This window comes from Vidua chalybeata, chromosome 1 (genome assembly GCF_026979565.1).
Source record: "Vidua chalybeata isolate OUT-0048 chromosome 1, bVidCha1 merged haplotype, whole genome shotgun sequence".
Lineage (NCBI taxonomy): Eukaryota > Metazoa > Chordata > Aves > Passeriformes > Viduidae > Vidua > Vidua chalybeata.
This window is the reverse complement of record NC_071530.1, coordinates 72,332,650-72,356,215: the sequence shown is the minus strand read 5'-3', so window position 1 is coordinate 72,356,215 and position 23,566 is coordinate 72,332,650.

Genomic DNA, 23,566 nt, shown 5'->3' with positions numbered 1-23,566 from the left:
GACAAGTGCCTTGTTACATTTGTGAGAGAATGTAAGAATTTTAAGAAAATGTCTAACTCTTCAGCTCAGCTCAGCAGGCTGAAGGTTCAGAGGGTAGGAAACCATTTACCATGTGAATAAACTGCAAAATGCCTTTGAAAATTACATTTTTAATTACAGTTGACATTTCTGAGCCTCCTGCTGATCGTATCTCTCTAAGAGGAAAAAAAAAAAAAGCAACATAATTCAAGACCAAGAAAACACTATAGGAGAAATGGTACAGTTCACAAGTTACTACTGATGGAGGCATTGACTCCACATTACTATTCACCAGTTTTGTCTAAACACCTCTCACACATTAATCAACTTGATCTCACATAAAATCTCTGAAATAGCAAAGCAGCAGTATCACTGATTTCCTGAGAGATCTCAATAGCAAATTCTAATGCCCAGCTTTGCAATTGCATTTCTATATTACTCCACCACTTGTGATCCAAACCTCTGTCTTTCTGTGGGTTCCTCCAGCATCAGGGATACACTCCTCAGGACTGAAGATCTTCAGTGGAATGGGAAGCTTCCTTGCTTCCCTCTTGGAGATACAGTCACAGGAAAAAGGCTGGGTGTGCAGAGGGAAGAGAATCAAGGAAAAATGAGACAAGACCTTTGAAGCCCAGTCATTTGGGGCTGAGAGGACTGAAAGTCAGTCACTGCAGTCTGAACCTAGAGGATTTCAAAGAGAGCCAGGCAAGACACTGGGTAACCTTTAAAAAAAAAAAAAAAAAAAAAAAAGGCCCACTGACTGTGTAATTCACCTTCTCTTGCCCTTGTTTTTTAGCTGCCAGACCAAGAGGTAGAATGCAGAAAATCTGCCATGCCTGAACAACATACAGAAGATCCCAGTCTTGAACACTCAAAACTTTCTCATTAATTCTCTTTGGCAAAGGTAGAAAATGATACTTTGGAATAGGAAAATCTTACCTTCTGCCATGACTTCCCTTACCCCACAAAGGAAAAGCCCTGAGCATTATGGAGTCTAGGAGTTTAAATAAATTTTGTCTTCATGTTTTCATTCCATTCTAACATCTACTCAATTTAATCTGGGAAAGTGTGAGGACCATCTCTTGCACTGCTGTGACTACAAAATTGTGTATAAACATGCTAGTAAGCAAAACCCTGCTGGGCAGTACCCTAGTTACTGAAGTACATTTGTCTGTGCTGAAGCAGTATTAGAGCAGTGCCTGGAACACATTTGACCTATATTAACCAATATCTTCCTAAACACACAGATGTAATTTGTGAGTCAAATGCAGGCAAGGACCTTTTTTACATGTAGCTACCTGATTCCAAGGCATTTCTTTATGTGGAAGCAAATCTTTCTGTTACAGTTGGGCTTACTAGTCCAGAACTTCCCAGAATCATAAAATTCACTAGAGAAGACATAGCAATGAAGGCTACATAGGCCATTGGATTCTTGCACAGATGCCTCAAAACCAAAACATGTGTCATGCTCACCTTGCTCTGGTCTGCTCAATTTAATGTAAGCTTTCTTTGCTTTTAACTATAAAAGTATCCTTCTAATACTTTTAATACAAACCATTAACAGAAGCCAGAATATTCACACCTACAGCACTTGATTTTGATCTTCATCAAACTTGATGCCAAAAAAACCCCTCTTTTGACGTAGCTACAAGTTAGTAGGAGTGATTAAACAACATGAACATGAACAGCATAGAGCCGTATGAACTGGATCTGTTCCCAGATATCTGTACTAATATGATCCTACCCTCATCACCATCTATTTCCTCCAAATATAGATAATTAATTTATTTTGAAGGAGTTAGAACTGACTGGGAACTTAGAATATGATATATCTGATCTGCTAGAGCTCTGCCTAGTCCAGGTGTATATGCCTCCATCAACAAGCAGGACCAGATTAATATGTGAGCAATTCCTGACAGCCATTGGTCAGATAAACTGTGCCTCCTAAGTGAGTTCATACATGATCTTTAAGAGTCAACAAACGGTATCAAACATGTAATTTTAGAGCTTTTCCAGAAACCTACTTATCCTTCATTACAACATTTCAAGGTGTTAACTGCAGCCTTGTAAATGACCAGTCTTGAAAGCTTAAGTGCTAACAAATCACTTTTATGCTAGACAGATGAAAAGAAAAGCTAAGACAGAAATTCAAATTTAAAATCAGCATATTTTTAAATTACCTATAATTCAAAAACCTCTGACAGCATGCCTTTGGACTTCACAGAAATATTTCCTTTCTTTTGTAGGAATTGTGGCAATTTCCTGGCCAAGTTAAGGTGCTAATTCAGGAAAGCATCACCGTTCAAAAAGAATGTAAGCATATGCCTAACATGAAGCATGCACTTGAGTCTCTTTGGCTTAATGATAGGATCTAAGCACATATTTACATTTAAGCACATGTCTGAGTGCTTTCCTCCATAGAGACAGATTTAAGCTTGTGCTTCAGTGCTTTCACTGTCTAATTTTCCATGACAAAGCTAAAGTCAGATATAAAATAGTGTGTTGGAATGGAAGCTGCTTGCCAGGCTAAGTGCATATAGACAATCAACTTCTACAAAATTATATGCAAACATAAAACTGCACAGCTCATTAGTCGGGTACTGAGGGGCAGAGAGACAATGAGCCTCTGAACTGTGATCCCAGCTCACAGAAATGAAAAAGCTGAGTCTTTTAGCTGACTGAAGAAGTGATGGGAGAATACTGAACTTGTATCCACCTTAACTGAATCTGAGGTTAAAGCAAGAGAAGAAATAAAAGAAGGAACCTCTTTGAATTTGAATCAAGCTCAGAACAAGATGGGCATTATATGGGGACAAACAGGCTTGGGCTATCAGTGGCTGCTGTTGTTCTGATTTCTCTTGAAAAAGGTGCAAGGTTGTGGCAGCATGACAAAAAGGAGAGAACGATGACTGGAAAAATCTTAACATTATTGTTTCCTGCTTCACTGGGACTTTGAAATACCTCCAGTAATATGAAGTAACATATTCCCATGGGATGGTGCTTTGGCAAAAAAAAGAAACAGCAGCTGTTAGAGGATCTGGTAATTTTGAGATTTTTTTCTCCTTCCACCCCTTCAGCGCCCCCATCCCCTCTGCCCAAATACACAGTAAAATCAAAATACCTAACCTCTAAGGTTATTCTCTGTTTATGAAATTGTTAGTGTATCTTATCAATTTTTTAAAGATTTCTCCTTTAGTGTTAACCACAATAAATTACCGAAGCTATGATAGATTTTACTGAGGAATTGAGGTGACATAGATAATGTAGACATCTTGTTGATGTGTCTCCAGAAGAATTGGGACTCAAAAATTTCTCCACTCTGACACACAGACCCAGTAATGTATATACACCTTTACTGTACACCCCTATAACCTACTCATTCAGCCTATATGGAAACTAAGAAAAAAAAATAAAGCAAACTCCCTGCATTGACATAACTGAATTTTGTCAACTGAATAATGTGTAAAAGCAGCACATAAATTAATCCCAGGTAGCTAAAGTGAATAAGAAAGAAAACTGCTGAGATAAATCTAAACACTCATTGCAGTTCATCACACTGCTACTGGTATTTGTAAGGTTGCTGAAAAGATGCCTTAGACAAGTTTTAAAGTGCCTTTCATTACGCAGTCTGAAGGGAAGCAGTATTGTAGGTTGGGTTGGTTTAGTTAAGGATTTTAATAAATGTTAGTTAGGTCGGTTCTCTGTACTCCTATTTTCCCCCACAAATGGTTTGCTGCAAGTTGTTTGCCACGGGAGCTCTTAGCCACTCCCTGCTTCTTCATGGAAAGTTCTGTGTCAATCACCCCACCTTTGCAATCGTATTTGTCCCAGAACATTTTACCCACCTCTGTTATGTTCCCATGGGTTGCTGTGATCCACGTCACTCCCCTGTTGTCTGTCCCTATTGGGCGAGGGGGATTTCCACCCCTGTCCGCCCACCCCCTATTTAACCTAATGCTTTCTTTGTCCCATCGCCATTTTGCCCTGCACTGTGCCGGGAGCAACCAGCCATCACAGCAACCACGCGGGAAATAAACGTTCTCAGGCCCGCAAGCAAAGTGTGCCTCTCTCGTCCCTTTGCTTCCTCTCAGTGTGAAGCTACCAAAGCTGCGTACCCACGCTGGAGCGCTCAGCACTAGCAGGGAGGCAAATGCCATAACCCTAGAGCGCCTGCACACATGGCGGCTGTGGTCTCACAAAAGGCGGTGCCTAGCCAGGCATCCCAGCTGCTTGAGGCCATAGCGGATAAACGCCGCGAAGCAGCAGTAACATTTCCTGCTCCTCATAACTGACCCTTATCACTGAAAGTAAATGAAATTACTGTAGCTCATGTACATTGGCCATGCAAAAGACAACTACATCAGGACAGAATGGTTGTCCTTGATACACCTTTTCTGAATCCAGAAACCAAAAAAAACAAGTTATTCAGAGTGAACTGACTTGTTATTGCTAATATTCTTTCCTTTGTTTGCTACTGTTTGTAATTCTGTTTGTGATTTTTCAGTATTTTTATAGTATTTATTCTATAAGGAATATTGAAGACTTTGTTTTCTAGTAGAGATGAAGGTATAGCAAGACAGAGTTATGAAAGTATAGAAAGATCTCTTAAAGACATTTCCATACCTAGCTCAGTTTTCTGAGTGAATCTTGTATGTATTCAAACTACAAAGATGTCTCCCCAGAGAAGACAGTGCAATAATCCTAAGGCTCAACTCATTACAGTAGGCTGGCTTGGAAAAAAATGCACCACAGTATTAAAAAAAAAAAAGAAAAGAAAAAAAAAAAAAAAAAGAAAAGAGCATGCATACTTGGTAACCTCAACTGAACAATTAAGTATATACTCATAATTTTTCTCATAATGTTGTTATATAGTTTGTAGCATATTCTACTAGTACTAGAAAACATTTGCTTCTGAAAATAGATATTTTTTTCATGAATCATAGCTGAGCTGCAGGCCAAAATCAGTATTTTAGATGAAAGAAGAAAAAAATGTCATAAATACATAAAATGTCATGAAACCAATGTGCTAAAGCTAAAATACATAAATCCCATTTAATATATATATTGCATTTCCTTTAAAAACTGTCATCTTTCATATTCATCAACAAAACAGACTGAGATGCAATATGTAGCAATAACTGGACAGTCTTGTCTCAGTGCATCACTCAGCCATTTCATAGCTAAACAAAAATAAGATAAGATTATTTTAAAGGATAAACAGATCATTAAAATGAGCTAGTGATGACTGTTCATCTTAAAACCACATTTTCTTACTTAATTTGGTGTTCCAAGTGTATCTGGAATTAATTTGAAGGAACAGAGTATATTATGAAAGACAGCAATGCAATAATCCTGTGACTTCATTCACTAAAGGAGACTACACTGAAGAGGGTTTCCCAATAACAAGTTATAGAAGAAATTCAAAAGTACAGACATGTAGAAATTCCAAAGGAGTTATTCATGAAATTTAATTACTGGACTTGACTGAGACCCATCCATTTTTATGTACATGGTACCCACATTCTTATATATTACCCTGTTAATGCTAAGCTGGTGAGAAGAAAAATATGATGAGTAAATCAGATGTTAGACAGGACTCTTGGATAAACTAGCTAACAGGGAAACATCAAGAACATGATCACACATTTAACAGGTTCTGTTTCTAAGGCTCATAGTCCTGTTCTGTGTAAACAATGGGCATCTTCCACTACCATGCACTGACAGCCCAGAATCATCCCTGGTACAAGAAGCATCCAAGTTATAGAACCAAAAGTATCTGCAAAAGTAGTGTGCAAACATATTTAGGTTTTTTTGGCTGTGAACTACCATTCAAGGGTTAGGAATGACCACATATGCACAATGCTATGAATTAAAAAATAATTATTCCAATTCCACCATTCTATGTCTTTATCTCATCATGTACAGGATGTCCCCATGGCTGTTACTTGAGAATCTCTGGCCACTTTTGGACTACCATGCTGTTTGCAGTCACTTCTGCACACTGGGGTCTGGAGGGATCATCCCAGGAGAATGGAAAGTATTCAGACAATTTTAACAGCAGTGAAAGTGAAAGGCCCCTCCACATAATTATTTCAGACAGAAATTTCAGCTACAGCTCTTAGGGAAATTTCTTTCTCATCTAAATAGAGAGACTAAGATAACGGACTTAACTGTCTAAGTTGATTATCCAAGTAACTCAAAACTAGTAAATATAAATCCACCCCTCTCCTTTTTGTACCTCACAAAGTTTTTATGATTAGCCTAGTCTATAGTCAGGTGGTGACTTAAAGACATAGCATTATGTGCTGTCCTTGGGTGGTTGTCTCTCAGAGCAAGATGTACAGCTTTGTTTGATCTTTCCATTTATGCTACTTCCTTGATACTCAGCCTCCTCAGAACACCACGTGTGCACTATGCAAGTGGGTGATGGTCTTATTAGCTCTGACTGGAAGAACTGGGGGTACAGAAGTGTGGCACAGCATTGAAGAAAACACCTGCTGAAAGGAAGGCATATCACTCAGGACAGGCTGCTACAGCACTGGGTGGTACTAGACATTGAGACCAGAACCACATTAGGACCATCATGACATGGGAACTTGTGGGTTTCTATCAGCATTAGTTTTGAAACCCAAATAGCTCTCTTGTGTACAGGTAATACCAGATCCTGTTCTCCTAAAACGCACCTGACCATCTGCTGCATGTGTGAGGACACAGACATGACTCAGGCTTCCACCACTTATAAACTTCCAGGCTTGCTCTCCAAGGCTGAAAGACAAGCGTCAAAAAACTTCAGAAATCACTAACTGGAGCAAAACATTTTGTATAGGTGAATTTCAAATTTTTCTACCAGACAACTCTGATCTTAGAGCCTAGTTTAATATATCGCTGCAAAACAACTCATGTAATTTTCATTTTTGACTGCTCCAGTACGTGAGTTTTGCATCAGCTTTTGGCACTGAAAGTGGGTTTGGATGACAAAGTAATGTCTTCAGTGAAACATGTTTCCCTTCCAGTATGTCATTTTTTAATGTGAATAAAACCTTTGCTATCAGATGCTGAAGTGCTCAGTGTTTAAGGTAGCATTGCTGTAAGCAAGAGTGAATGGAAGCATATGGAGATCAATTGAGTTATTCATAAGGTGCCACCACAACAAACTAAGCAGGCCACCTGCTGTTTCACTGCCTCAAGAGGCTTTTCTCTACAACTCATTCTGAAATAATTTGATGGCAAGGTGAAGTCAGATTATAAACTGGAAATTCAGCAAAAAGCTCACCACAAGGGTTGTGCAGGCAGGGGTATTTACTTACACACATTCCTCTGTGTCTCTTTTGCATACATGTTGCCTGCACAATTCAGCAGTGCTGCATTGCTGCTTTATATAAATACACCATGCAAAAATAAAACAATTCAGCAATTAGGACTCCTACAGCAAATTTATCTATCACTTTGCAAATCCTGCACATTTTACAATAAATGTTAGATAATAAAGCAGTACAGTTAACAGGGAACAGAACATGTCTAACAAGGAAAGCAGTAATAGAGTGTGTTGCATTACATAGGACAGGTTTCCTTTAGCATTTTCACCTAAGCTGCATACTCCATGTATTATGGAGTAATAATCCTCTGCCTTCCGTGGGCTAACTTTATCCTGTGCTTGCTTTTGGCCTGCTCAGTTGATGTAAGACATTTGCCATTACTTGAGTCTCTTTGTGACTGGGCTAAGGACCCATAGCAGAGAATAATTTAGGTTGGAAAATACCTCTATTAAAGGCCAACCATTAACTCAGCACTACCAAGTTCACCACTAAACCATGTCCCTAAGTACCAAGTCTATATGTGTTTTAAATACCTACAGGGATGGTGATTCAACCATTTCACTGAGCAGCCTGTTCAGTGCTTGAGAACTGTGAATCTGACAGACTTTTAGGTTTCCTCACTCCCCCTCCACACCGTGCTTGTTTCCTGGCTCTCAAATGCCGGGTCTGAACATCTTCTCACAGACTTCCAAATCCTTCACCTCAAATGGACACATATAGTTGGAAAATTCTGCTCTGTCATATACACCAGTCTCAAAATTTAGCAGAGGCTTGCAAACAAACTTAGGTTATGGTTTACCTTCAGACACTGTGTTCAGACACAGTTCACTAAGATGCCAAGGTATTCACCAGTTTTAGGCTTTTATTTGAATGCATTGTTTAATGGAACCCCCGGTCCTTCACTATGAACTCAATACTTGAGCATAAAAGACATGTCAGCAGCTCTAGGGTAACCTGCTGTGTTTTTAACCACCCCAATGAAGTCAGCCTCTTCTCTGCTTTGTCAGCTACTCTTTATCCCCACCGATCCTGTCACCCTCATGGTACACACGTGCTCCACACACCACACACATCTCCTACCTCTTGACTGCTTCCTTGTCTTGCACTTCCCACCTCTCCCTCCAAGAACCAGCTCCTCATTCTTATTTATTCTCTCCAGCTTCTCTGCTGCTTAGGAACTTGAAAAAGAGGGGGAAAAAATGAAGTGGATTAAGTGTATGTGAGAGCAGTTGTCTCTGCTTTCAAGCCGTGCCAAAGCTGCAGTCCTGTCCCACTCAGCACGGACAGCCTAGAGAGAAACAGGCTTTTGGAGGGGGGGAAATTAGCTGCTAAATTCTAACAAATCTGCAGGAAGCACACAAACTGCAGGCTTCAAAAGAGTTCAAACAGAGCAATGGTGTGACTGAACTCCTAACTAGTGTACCGTAAGGGTATATTTCATCTTAATTGTTATCAACCTACAGGATAACACTACTGTGTTCACAGCTGTACTATACAGGCTGCCCGAATCATCCAAATCCCACCCCCAAACCCTCCCTTATTTATTCTGGAGTGTGTTGTGTTGTTCAGGGGGGCTATCACTGTCCAAGGAAATGTTTTATTTTCTGCTGTGTGTTGTATTTTTCAGCTCTTTAGCTGGACTATTACAGTCTCATGCTGGGCTGTCAAAACAACTCAATCTATGCTGACTAGCTAGAGAGAAACATATAGTTTCCATCCAGTGCCTCCAGAGTAGCAGTTCAACTAGGGAAGCATCAGGGACTGTGATCTGAATATCAGAGGATCACCACAATTAGAAGCTTTAAAAAAGACTTCTATGGGTAATAAATTATTCATAGCTTCAAACTATCTTAGATAATTAAAATTGCCTGCTTTCAGCAGATATGCCATCTACTACAATGCTCCCCCCTTCTCACAGATCTGATTGACACTATCTCTTTCAGATAGCTGTATCCACTCTGTGTTTATACGTTTGACAGGTGCACTACGCATACCCTGTGCTGTATTATTCACTTGTGCATGTCTGTGCGTGCATGCACATAAAAACTCTTACAAGAGAAGTCTGCTGTTGTGCTAGGAGGCTGACAGCAAGTATGCTAAAATACAACAGGTTAGGCTTAGCCTAATATGCCATAGAAATAGCATATCATGTAGATAAAGGCCCAGAGAAGCCAGGGTGCAGGGAATAAATAGCAAATGCTATGACGGGAAGAAAGGCAAGTGAAGTCCTCTGTTCTGTGAAAGAACTGACACCAAAGAGGTTACAATACCTATTGTATATGTTATTGACAGTAACATGAAGCTGGATTTCTTCATTGAGGTGATGTCAACTTGCAGTGAGATTGGGCTTGATGTACTCTGAAGTCTGTTGAAGTATAAATACAGTGGTTTTGGTTTTCCCCCCATTCTCTTTGCAAACCACACATAGAACCACACACATTTCTTTGAAAATGACTGTGTGGCAAGGGTGACAATATTGTTGCTCCTTAGCAATTTAAGACATCATTTATTGACCCATGAAAATGGAGGGAGAGAATATATTTCTCCAAATCATGGTCCTGAACTTTTGACTTGAAGAAAATTTTAAAAATTAGGAAGACTTTTCAATACTAAGAGAAGTGCAGAAATTTCAGTTTGGAAGACTGAAACTTTCCTACAGTTAAGAAACAGCAAAATATTTTAATATAATTCTGTACTATGCAACCTTCCAAACTCATGCTACTTCCATTCTTAAGCATCTATAAAAAGAGAGGCTCTACAAAAAAATTAAATTACTGCATGTAACCTAGTGAAAGTATTGGTTAAAATGTGTATGTTATGAGGTGTTTTCAGACAGAAATAAATCATAATTAAGTTAAATTACACACTTACATGGACTAAAATGACCGTTTACACCATATATGCTGTTCTTCCTATCTATCTCAAGCAGCTTGCAAAGGGGGGGGTTGTTTTTAATTTATTGCACTTTTTAAAATCAAAGTTAACCTCTTTCATTTGTGACTCATTTGCTTATCCTGGCTTCTCATACAATACAATATGATGATATGATAGCTATAAAAATAGCAATTTCTTCCCCTTTGTTGACACCTTCTACTAGTTCAAACAGGGTGACAAATGAAAAACTCAAAAAAGGCAAAATAGAGCACAATTTTCAAAAACTGGGATGCATTCAGTGCCTATAAACTTCCTCTTCCTTAATTCTGAGCCTTTTTTTTTTCTTTTTCCACAAAGAGGAAACAGCCATTACTCTTAAGGTTATGAGTAGGCTCTACTTCTTATTTCTATTTTTTTTTTCACTTCTTCCCTCTGTAAGTGAATGGAAAAAAGACTATTAATTAAGAAGAGCAAGGGGCATTGAAAACTACATTCCAACATAAGAGAAAGAAAACCCAAACTAAATAAAGAAGTATTATTGTCTTGATAAAAATAAGGTACATCAAAAAATTAGTAGAGGGAATCGAGGAGGTTGGATTTAACTTTAGTAGCCACAGGCAAACCATATCAAATGTATGAAAGCTTAGAGCAGCCAGGGACCAGGAAATAAATAACAAAATACTATTATGAGGAGAAAGAGACAAGCTATCTTCTTTGTACTTGAATACAGGACTGGAGAACTGAATTTGAATATTAGACTGGGTATTGCCTACCTGCTTAATGTCAAGGCTATGTGTTATCCATTATAACCAGAAATCATAATTCCATAATAGAATAAAACCAAAAATCTCCATGCAAATACAATAATACATCTGAAATTCATTGTCACTATGTGCACTTCAACATTAAGTGGGTCCTCTAAGATCTTTAATGCAGGAAATTAAAAACACTGGGAAGAGCATCCATTTAAAAAAATGAAAGACTACACCAAAAGGAACCTAGAGATGCCACAAGATGAGCACGGCTGTTCTCCTAATCTGAACTGTTTGTGTGACAACACTGAGTTTCAGAAATATTACATGATCTAATTCTTACTTCTGTAAGTTAAGGTCATGTTCGGTCTCTTCTCCAAGAGGTGCTTACAGACAACTTCCAATGGATTCAAATTATGAGCCAGATCATTAAATTATTGGACGGACCCTTTCTTGCTATTAATACAGAACTCATCTTGGAGATTTTCTGCATGGCTGTATAGATTGCCTGAATTTATGTAGACCTCAGCAGCTCAAATTTGGAATGCAATGCAAGGAATTCAACAAGCAGTATCTGAAGCTTATTGGCACAGGAAAGTGCTCATCTTTCATTGTATTATTTTGAAAGATTTCACCATATAACACACTGTATATGTGTTATCTGCAAATTAAAGTCCATTATTTGCATGTTGAGAAATGGAGGGACAACTAACATTTTACAGGTTTTAAAATAAAACAATTTACCTGGATGTATTCAGCCTGTCTCAATGCCATTTTCTGCTCTGAGCAAGGAAAATTATATAAAATAGGCTGAAATACACTCTAATGCCATCCTTTACCCCACTATCCTAGCCCAAGGCAAAATCAGTTAGAAACTATTTCTTTGCCACCAAACATTTGTCTTATCTGCTCTTAAAGACCATCAGTGAAGATTTGCCCCTCTATCCAGATTTTTTTCCCCATTCTTAACTATCCTGACCATTTACAAGCTTTGACTGATACATAATTTTATTCTCCCTTGCTGAAAAAAAAAAAAGTCTTATTTCTGATATATTGGGCACAGGGAACAGTTTATTCCCTTTCTGTTTATATCTACTTTTTTTATGTCTCATGTCATATAAGCATGTGCTTTCCATCCCAGTCCTTCCTTCTTTTGACTGAACTACTCCCACAGGTTCTGTCCTTGATCATACAACATGCCCTTCAGTTTCTTGAGAGTCTCACACTGGACCACCTCTCTTTGCCAGTACAATATCTAAAACTGAACACCATATGTTAGTCTAAGATACTTTCTCTGATGTGGCAATATTCTAACATAGGTGACCATATAATCTATTTAAGTTCTCTGTGTCCCCCTCTACCTCCCCACAATTTATTATCTTTCCACTCCTTAACAGGAGATAATGGACAACAAGTGGTGCATAATATGATATTATGTACCATCAGTGTAGCAGACATAAGCAACAGGAAATGTTAAAAACACATCTTCCGATTTCCTTTCCCAACACAGTCAAGCTCCTAAAAAAGGTTGAAGGGACAGCAGGCCAGGTTAAGGGATAGAACACAATTCCTTGACACAAGCAAAATGAGACAATGCAGAAGAATGACAGCTAGAGTGCTTTTCCAGGTGCTGCAGTTGTGTGTGCACTGGTGGACTCGCTCTCCTCAAAGAGCTTTTTGATGCAGCTATGTGTGAGTTCTCCAGAGGTCCGGTAACTTTGGCGTAACCAGAGGGATCAGACACGCAGACAAAAATGGCAAATACTCAGAGCAAACCATGGACAAGGGAAGGCACACGGGAGTCTCTCTGACTGGGGAGCAGAGGAACGGTGGGGAACCTGCCATTCAGCAAATAAAATGGGTCATTTCCCAGAAATTAAAGAAAGTGACAGCCAGAAAGACAGAGATCTTTTAAAGCAGGAGAGTCTAGAAGGCACTTTCCAAAATTCCCTGGACAACTCTAGTTTAGTGTAGGCACTAAGGAAAGGCTGCCGCTCTCCCCAAGGCAAGGCTCTAACCCTGTAGCAATCCCTTTTCAGTGGCCAAAAAGCTCTGCAGACCTCACACCCCCCACAGGAGTGTGTCACTGAAAAATGGCTACATCAGAGGCTCAGTGCCATAAAGATTTAGCAAAGATAAGAGCTAGTAGGAAGCTGATACTAAGAACCAGCTTCTAGCCTGCTTGGTTCCTTGTGCCATCATGACTCAGTTCAATGGAGCCAGGCATAGCTCAGTTCAGGGGAGAATTTGGCCCTCAATGCCTCCCTTGAACTTTTTGTTCCAGCCTTCAGGACACCTACCTGGCTGTGTCTGCAGAGCCAGAAGAGAAAATTTATCCCAAAAGAAAAGAAGAAACCAAATAAAGTAGAATCCAATATAAAAATGAGAAGATAAACAAGTATTACATATTTTAGATAATCCTTTTTAGACTTAATAAAAAAACAGAGGGAAAAATCACTGTAATTTTCACATGTTGAGGAAGCCTGTTGGGCTGGCCTCTGGATCTGTGGGCAGCACACTCTCTTCTTTGCAAACTATTGGCCCTCCTTTTTCCTGACCTTGTCAACAAATTAACAAAGAAGAGCCAGTTCTGGTGAAATTTGTGGGAAACAAGCAAATACATTCCAGAGACTTTGTCTATGAAGCACCGAGCTTTAATATTACTGCAACATGGGAAGGGTTTGTGGAATTTGTGGCTCAAAAACCCCCTCCATCCACATTGTCTCACTCATCCATTGAAACCTTTAGCCTGAGAACTTGTTTAGACTGGCGTGAGCTGGGTAGTTTAAATGAAGATAGATTTGTAAGGACATTTTCACAAGGTGTTAAATTTAATAAATAATGCACAAGGTGCCTTGGAAGCTACTTTCTTTTGTGGGAATATTAAAAACAACTGTTTTCCTCTGACATCTTGCTGAGCAATGTTACCATGAGAATACATCTAACCAAGGAATTTCACAGATTAGAACCTGGGTTTTGAAAACAGTGTGAGTACCTGCAGCCTATATCCTCAGCCCGAGTAATCCTGGGTGTTCATCAACTCTCTAACTAGAGTTAAGGGTTGTTGAGCCATCCCCCACATCTCTCAGGAGCAACACATTAGCCTGAGGGTCAGAAAGGAAAAAAAATGCTCTTGGATATACAAGGCTAATTTTATTTGCAGAAAGCCCAAATTGGACCATATGAAAAAAGATTAAGAAAAAACAACTCTGATAGCTGCAAGTCTCAGGCACAAATTTTGGCAAGGAGAAAATCCTGACCAGAATGACTGCTTGTGCAAAACTGTAAGCAGAATATCACAAGCTGAGTTGAAGCCCTTTTGAAACTGTGGCAACCTGTTTTATTCATCTCTCTTTCTAAGATGGCAAATAGGTTGTTAATTATCTAGTGGACAGCACAGCATCCTAGTGAGTAGTAAGCTCAGTTTTCTGACAGCTGTTACTGTACTTTTATGAGATCTTGATTGTTTAGAAGATGCTGTGCTGGTTCAGATGGTTATATTAAAACCTTTTTCTCTGAGAACAAAATCTGAAAAAGAGGAATGAGTTGGGTATTTGGGTTCTTCTCTGTAGCAGATTTCTGAAAGCACTGAGTCTTTCAAATAAACAACCCCAACAGTTATCTTTTCTCAAAAAGGCATATGGTCTCACAGAATAAAGATTTACTCTGTCCTTTCTTGATGAAGGTCATGTTTGCAAAGTGCTTTTGCATTATGTTTAAGGGTAGATTGCAAAGCAAACACAGAAATTATCCTATCAGCTGGGAGGCAAAACCAGATGAGGACATAATGCAGGGAGTGGGCATAATAATCATGAGGATTGTGGCAAGTGTAACCACACAAATGCTGTTTGAAAAACTGGGCAACTTTATATATCCTAAGAATATTTTCTAGGGGAGAGAGAGAAAATAGGTAACAGTTGTACCCAAACTTGGGATAGACAGAACTATTTGCAAGGAATCTGTCCATGAAGAAAAATGAGGCATCTAAAGAGGAAGAATGCCTATTTGGGGGATCAAGATAAAAGATTTTTTCAAAATCCAAAACTGAAGAAAGTCGTTAGACTCTTCATCTCCTTAAATTTTTATTCTTTTTCCTGTAAGAGTATCACTCTGACAGGAAAGAGTGATCCTATGTAAAGAGGTACAGGAAAGAGTGCATTCTTACAGGAAAGAGTGTATCCTGTAAGAGGTAACACTACCACAGCTCCACTGTAACTTGATAGCAACTCAAGAATGAAAAATCTCAAAGCAGTGTATGACCTTAAAGAGTTCACTAAAGCCCAAGTAATTTTCATCTTAAGCAAGTGAATACATCCATGAATACCCTCTGTACAGGTTTTGAAACCCATCTCTACGTAAAAAAAAACTCCAATGTCAAAAGTCAATTACCTGTCCTATAATCTTGTTTGATTAGATTCAAAGGTTAAACTGAATGTTCAGCGCACTCTGTATGCATTTTAGTTAATTATTTTATTATTGAGTGAACTGCACTTCTTGATGTGAGTTTTACACAGTGTAAACCATGCATTTCATAAAGAATTTTGCCTCAGAGTCATACAAATTTTCTCTTAGAAAATCCAGCTAAAATGATTCTTTGGGGTTTAAAGCCTGTTATTCTTCAACCTCATCATATATAAATCCAAGACCTAGAATAGTCACTGCTTAGTGATTAATAATATCAAGCTAATGATAATGGACTTTAACTCATAACCAGCTCATAAATTAAGTAGTTTCAGGGCTGTTATTTTTTTTTGTTTGTTTCTTTTGGTCAAAGTTCATCTCCATATCTTAGCTTTCTAAAGTTATGTTAGCTTATGAAAACTCAGGGGATTATTCAGAAAGTTTCTCTCATCATTAGCAACAAGAAGTTAGTAATTAAAGTCAAAATACACCTTTTAATATTCAGGGAACAGGAAGAGTACATAAATAACAAAACTAAAAAGAGGAAAAAATTACCACTGAAAATACACTTGGGTGTAGAATAACAGAATAAAAACCAATGAAACACTGCTACCACAACGTGGCACAAAAAGTAGAAAATAAAAGGCATATAAAATTGCTTTAATCTCTTTAATCTCTATATCTGCAACAAGGTCTGTTTTCCAGCGAAGCTCCAGTTTAACAAATGGCATAAAATTAGCCCTTGATTGTATAGTATGTTGACCAGGAATTCTGCTGCTTTCTTACTTGATGGGCAACAACTATAAAAACAACCTGTACCTGATACTGCTGGAGAAGTTGTTGGAGTGTGAAGCACTAAACACTTGAATTAATAAAGCTGATGACAAGACAAGTATTTCCAATTATCAGGATCTCCATGAATCAAATACAGAGATTCAATTCCAAGATAAACATTATCACTTTTCTTATCCATATCTCATCTCTGCTCCCTAAAATCAAATCCCCATGTGTACTTGGATTGGTATAAAGCAAGGACTAGAATACATCTTTGAAATTGGTACAGTGGCTGCCTTCAGAATGCTGGCCAGGCCCTTGAAGGTCCTTTCCAACTCTTAGAATGTGTGACTAACATTCTTGAAAGTTCAGGACTGTAGCTTTCTAGACACACCACTGAGAACTGCCAACGTCACACCAGACTGAGTGCCACAAAAAGTCTGCTGAAAAAATTTGTGGAAGTATTTTTGGAGTCAGACTTTGTGTGCTATCTTGGACAATGTGGATATTCATTCTGCTTAGGTGCTAAAGCCAGGGAGAGTGGGATGCCAGTTTTGGAGGTCAAAGGAGCCCCATGAGCCTATTTCAGCCCCTACCATGAGAAGCCATCTCCTAATTTCAAGCCATTTGAATTCTAGTGAAACACCTGCAATAGCACCAAGGAGGTAGAGTGAGCACTTTCTTTAATGTCACTTTGCCCCCACCTCTCAAGTCTAGAATAGGAATCAGTGTGTTTTTCTGCCTTACCAAGACTGGTGAAAATGGAAGTGCTTTAGATGGAAATGAAATCAAGTATTTATTTTCTGGGGAGAAGATAAGGACCTTGAATAGTTAGTATTTTTAAATAAAAGTGTATAATTTGAAAACTTAATTATTTTGGTAGTGAAAAATGCCTATTATATAATTCTAATTAAAAGAAAACAATTTTCATTATCTTTCGTATTTATAACATATTTATGAGAAAGTCAGCAGTAGCAACGGGTTATGCACTTTAAAGCAATTAAATTTCCTACTTGTCTGATTTTGTTAGACTAATCAATTATACCAGGAATTTAATAAAGTGGACATTTAAAGGAATTTAATCTATTGTCTCTAGAACAAACAAGATTAACAAGATAAGGTTTGGATTTGAGAAAAATATTTAAGAGATAAGCTAAATTAGAAAGTGAAAAAGCTTTTGTGATTCCCAAGCAGTCATATAAATGAAGGAAATAATTAAAACAAAAAGAAAACAACAAAAAAACACAAACAAACAAAAAACCATCCCAAAGGTTAACAGGCAATATAAGAGTAATTTCTTTCCTCATAAAATAATTAACCTTTGGAAAAGGCTTCCTGTCAACACAGAGGGTTTTACTGTGCCATTTAAGGAACCAGGCACATTCCTGAAAAATGAACAATAGGGAACTTAAATAAGCCTTTGAAAATAAAGCATCTTGGACATAGTCATTTCCTGTGAAAGAGATTCTTTGCAGTTTAGAAACCAAAAAAAAATCTCTCCATCTCTTGACAGGGAAAACAAACTCAACAGGTATTTTATAAGTAGAGGAAAAGATGAAGCAATTTACTTTAAGTCTCTTCTTTATGCATCCTTTCGTGGTTGGTCTAATTACAGGACTACGAATTTTCACTAGATGGATTTGCTCGTTAACTATATGCAAGTCTGAACACCAAAGTTAAATGGATGAAATATTTCTGCTGTCACTGGCTCCCTTCATATGAATTGCCCTGTCAAAGAATTATTTTGTAAGGAATACTTGTATACTCTTGTTATTATAATTCTCATTTTTAATGAAATAATGAGAGAAACACCTACTTTCAAAGAACATTACAAAGATCAATATCTCATTCTTACTGCAAATAAATAGAATTTAGGTGCCTAACTCCCTTGGACTCCTCTGACACTTCTGGAAGCAATCTCCTATGGTGAATGATCAGGGTAAAAAATTAAAATAACCAGGGTAAAAAATTTTAAAAATAAAAATAAGACAATAAAGTAAGCTTTCAATAAATCTATATATCTGGGGGAATGTTTTAAATTCCATAAAGAACATTTATTTTATGTGAAGAAAATATCATGTAGAAAAGTCGTATTGAAATAGCAGTAAACCACGACTCACTGGTAAAGCATTTCATTTCTGGACAGATGGAAGAGCTGAAAACATTCACCATCTATCTATACGTACATCCACTTTCTCTTTATAACTGAATTCTATGCTCTGTATAGGTCACAGTGATTTCTCCAGGGTGAAATCTCCATATTCTGATAGTAACTAGAATGAGTTTTGATATATTGAAACACTCTTGCCTTGATTGTGTTTTTCATTCATTACTAAAGCTGAGAATATTGAAGTTGCAAATAATGTAAAAAATCTTATTAGAAAAATAAGTGGTTCCAGGTCAGAAACAAAAGACTGGAACCTGACACTGTAATAATCCAATACAGTACCCTATGCTGAAATAATCATTCTGCAGACCTGGTGCAGAAAAAAAAAATAAATCCATTACATTCACATTTTATAATTATATTTGGAAGATGCCCCAGGACACAACAACCAAGCAATGAGCTATTCATCTTACTTATAAAAGCCACTGTGTTAAAGTGGAAGCTATGATACTCAAGAAAGGCTGATAAAATGACAAAATATGAACTCCAGGATTTGAACAAAATGGCTGTAACCCAGCAAGGAAGAACCCATTTCCTATGAAACAGCAGAAAGATTCATGATGCATCTCTCCACATCAACTTCACTCCTGCAGCTCTGCTTCAACAGAAAGTGCAAGAAAAGCACTTCTGGCAAGGGCTTTCACACGGCTTTATTAACACATGGCTTAACAACAATTTGGGATATATTGATAGTTTTCCTTTTTTAAAGGTGAGACTTCTGCAGACCCAAGAGTGGTAGCTGGATATACAGTATTCATCAACACTGAGTGCACAGTGAGGATTGTAAAAATCAGGTGTGCTGATGTCTGTGAAATTCTGCCATTTAACTGAGGATTTTAAATAAGCACAGTATACAAAAAAATATTAATTTCTCATATGTCTGTATTTTGAGGCATGAAGGGATGGGAAGATATATTAAGGAACAGCAAGAGTCCCCTTAGTTAGGGCTACAATGTGGATTTCCATTATAAGATAAAATTTGGCTCCTATCCCCAGTTCTAAATTCCAGATTCACAAATCATATTGCCCTCAGGATTTGTAGCCTAGGTCACAAGCTGAGGTAGGATTTTTCCACCAAATTTGCAGTAAATCAGAGAAAGAGTTCATGAATTATGAATCTATGAAATAGAGATGTTCACTATAGTTCAAAAAGTCTCAACTTTTTTTTGTCACTTCATAGCCAAAAGAAGTAAATAATAATAACTGCTCAGTGGAAAAGAAGACAGATAAGATTTCATTTAGTAGGCTTTTGTGGTTGAGGTCTGTGGAACAGCACAAAAATTGCTTGATAGCCATCACATCAGACACATTATTAACATTTATACAGAAATGCTGATATAAGTTATTCATCCTGTGGAAGGGACGTGTAGCAGATATTCATTCCTTGAATCTGGTTTCATTCGGGCAAGCATAAGTACTCATCAATTTTATGTGTCCACACCAGGCAGCCACATAAACACACACATGCACCCCCATCCTAGGGCCTTCCAGTAACAGGAAAACTCTGATTCTATTTGAAGGAATGGAGGTGGAGGAAAGGCAAGTATTTAACTACCATCCTAAGCCCTAAATATCAAAAGGTGAGTTAATACTCATATCTGCAACCCCCCACAGGTGAATCTATTAACATATTACCTTTAATGATTAACATATCAAAAATATATTGTGTGAAGTATAAGTATAGCAGTGGGGACATTTTTTTTCTTTATTTTTAATCTACTAGAGCATAATTTTTCCCATTGGTTGTTCTGAAGTAATGATCAGACAAAAGCATTTGCAGGGTTCCAGCTTTAAAGCACACTTGCAGCAGGATTTTAGTTAAGGCAGCCAGTATTTTTGCGAGGTATAAATTCACTTATTTTTAGGATTCACTTTCTTTTAACAATAGTATGATGACAATAATAAGAGTAATCAGGACTGGCATAAAAATGTGCCTGATACCACACCAGGTTTGTTTATGCCACCCTCCAGAGATACAGCCAGGGCTGTATTACCCAGGGCTGAGCACACAGAACAACAGCCCAAACTCCTCATTTTACAAACCATCCACTTTTATTCTCCTAAATGCTCTACCTCCAGTTTTTGGCAGGAGAGAGACAGCTGGTTAAAAAGCAATGAAGAAAAGCCAGGCAGGACAGAACTGCCATAGCTTCAGGCTGGTGCAGGCCAAGGAAGAGGAAAGTTCAGCACCACAGAATTCCCTGCCCAGCAGACGGACAGACGAGCTTCCCTGCTTCCCTGTTTCTATTCAGCGACAGTCCTTGTGTAAGGCTGGCAAACGGGCTCCTGGCCAGCCCCCACAGAGGTGCCCAGTAATGTGCTTTTGTGCATTCTCTCAGCCAAAGACTATTTCTGTGCCAAACAGGAGACGGACCAACCACTGTGTCAGGAACAACAAATACCCTGTTCCTTATCCAGCCTCCCTTCTCTTCCTAAATACTAAATTCCTGAATACTAAAGTTCAAACCAGAAGCCTTTGCATTTTCACACACAGACCAGAGTGGACAAATACATCTTTTCTAGAACTGGTTGAAATGGTGGGCAAAATGTTTTTTAAAAAACACAGTCTTTTTCCAAAACAGATACATTTTGTAATGGATTAAATATTGTTTTGAATTTTTCCAGTTTTCACTGAGCTCTTATTTCTCAGTCTCCACTTTTTAATTTCTGCCCAGTGATGTCATGGAAAATATCCCTTCTATCCCACTCTAATGTCTAATCTTTATACAAGGAGGCTTCCTCCCTCCTCCCTTCATTCTGGAAGCACTGACTATGTTTAATGTTCATTCCTGATGTACAAGATATGAAAACATCAGAGATGCCTTTCTAGTCTTTATTCAGGAGTGAACTATCTGCTGTGTTAGAAAGCTTCTGAATTTTAGAGGAGAAAAAAATAGTAGATAATTTTAAGCTGTTTCAATAGAAAAATGAAGGGCACATTAAGGAATAAACAGCTGCTTTGACATCACAGTGATATATGAAAAGCAGGTAAAATTCAGCCTAGTTTATTTTTCCTTCTGAGACATGTAGGTGGCTGAAACCACCTTTTCTAAAGATGACTGAGAAATTTACTTGAAAGTGTATAACCAATAAAGCAGTCCATTATTAACAAAAACCAGGAAAACAACAAAAGAATTTTTACAGTTTCTTCAATGCTTGAATATAATGCCTAACTGTGACTTTTGCTCCCAAGGCTTTTTGCAGCTTTTTCTTGTACAACCAGCCTGGAGCTTGGAAAGGAACTAGTACAATAGCATTAAGCCTCAACATGGTGTGCATTAATAACTGACTGCTGCATACTTTGGATTTGTTGCATTAGGTAAGAGGATGAAAGCACAGTGCCTCCTCTTTTGCCCACCCAAGAAGCATGCAGACAGCTTAATAGTACACATCCTTAGGAGTCTAATTGCTGCCAGAGTGGAATTATTTTCTACTTAAAAAAAAAAAAAAAAAGCTATGGATTTTGTTCTTTTACACTCTTTTAAAAAACATTCTTGTATGTCTTTTTTTCCCCAGAGTGCCTTTCCACTCTAAAAAGTGGGTATCAGCAAAGAGATGTCAAGAAAATAAGAGAAGACCAACTATACATACCTCCTTCCGTGCTATTCCACATACACATTTGCTAATTAACTTGCTTAACATATCCTAAAATTCTTATTCTCTTTTCTTATTTCCATGGAGGCAGTAGCCTCTCTAACAACAGTTACTCTCCTCAGCAATAAATTTTAACTTGTTTTCTATTGTAAAAATAGACCAAATTTTTATTACTAAGGTACTTCTGTTATTAAACAAAAAAATCCCCAATACCACCATACAAAATCCTAGAAGTAGCTGAAAACTCAGAATCTGCTGCTGAAATAGCAACAGAGAACTCTAAAATGTTGCCATTTTTCCTGTCCTACTAAAAGCTCTGCCCTCTCTTGAGCACCCATGTACTTTTCTACCACATTAATGTCCCCATCCCTCTGAAAATCTTTTGGGTCTTGAGCTGTGTAAGGGAATTGTGCGGACTAAGAGTGGGCATGAGAAGCAGCAGCCCTGCAGGTATCCTGATGAATCCTTTTAAATCGAATGCCTCTGGCTTATGAAGTAGTGATTCATTGGCGTATGTGGTCCCAATGCTTTCAGTACTCCCCTCAAAAACACTGGGCAATGGGCATGGGAATTTCTCAGCCCATTAGTGAGCAGTAAGATGTCAAGGTATAGTGCTGGGAGTGGGAGTTTAGTTCATCGTCCTGCAAGGAAGGCCCAGACAATTGGTGCAACTGAAGCTTTAATAAAAAGCCGATATTCTTACCTGGACAATAATGGTAACTATTTCTAATAGCTCTTTAGGGAGCATATGACAGTCAAATCTTACTAGCATTGCAGACAGGAGAGGAAAATAAACCCAAAACCAAACAGCTGTGAGGGTTTTACATTGCCACAACACCCACCTGCATAGTTGTGTGCAAATGCTTTTCTAGTGTGCTGTGCCAGCGTGCTTACTGACTGCACAGGTTAAGCTCAGGTTTTAAGAATTTGCCAGATTAGGATATCAGTTTAGGCAGACCACACTCCAGCTTGTTTTTCCAGCGTTTTACAGTAGTATAAGCCACAGTTCCTCAGCTCTGGCAACAGATTACCACACCTATAATTCTTTTCATTAGCTCTAACTGATCCATCCAATGACAGCCTTGTCAGGAGGTTTCTGACAACTCCAACATCTAGATGATTTCTGAATCGAAGAGGGGAAGAAATAGAATTGCTTTTACCTTAGTAGGTAGCAGCAATCCTTCTTTGTCTGCTGTGGAAGAAGGTTAAAAAACACAGGAGAGCAATTAAAAAAAAACTTAAAAACCACACAAAAAACAACCTCCACTCCCAAAACAAATAAACAAACAAATATACACCCAAATAAGCAAGAAATGCACAAGAGAGGAGGTTACTGACACACGAGGATCAGTGGAAAAAAAAAAAAAAAACAAACGCCCCCCCCCCATTCCTCTGAAAACTCTGTATTTTTCAAAATAACACTTAAAATTTGCAAAAAATAATATTTTCTTACTTTACATAGGATGACGCCCATGTATATTCCCTGTATTACATGATTTATGGGCATGGCAAGGAAGTAAATTATTATCCTTCCTTAGGGGTCTTTGTTTTTATTTCCTCCTTAAATAAAGCCCCAACAACAGGAAAAAAGATTCAGTTGAGGGAAATACTCAGAAAATATCAGAATGAGAAGAAAGCAGGGTTAACTATCCTTTCACATTTCTCTTCAC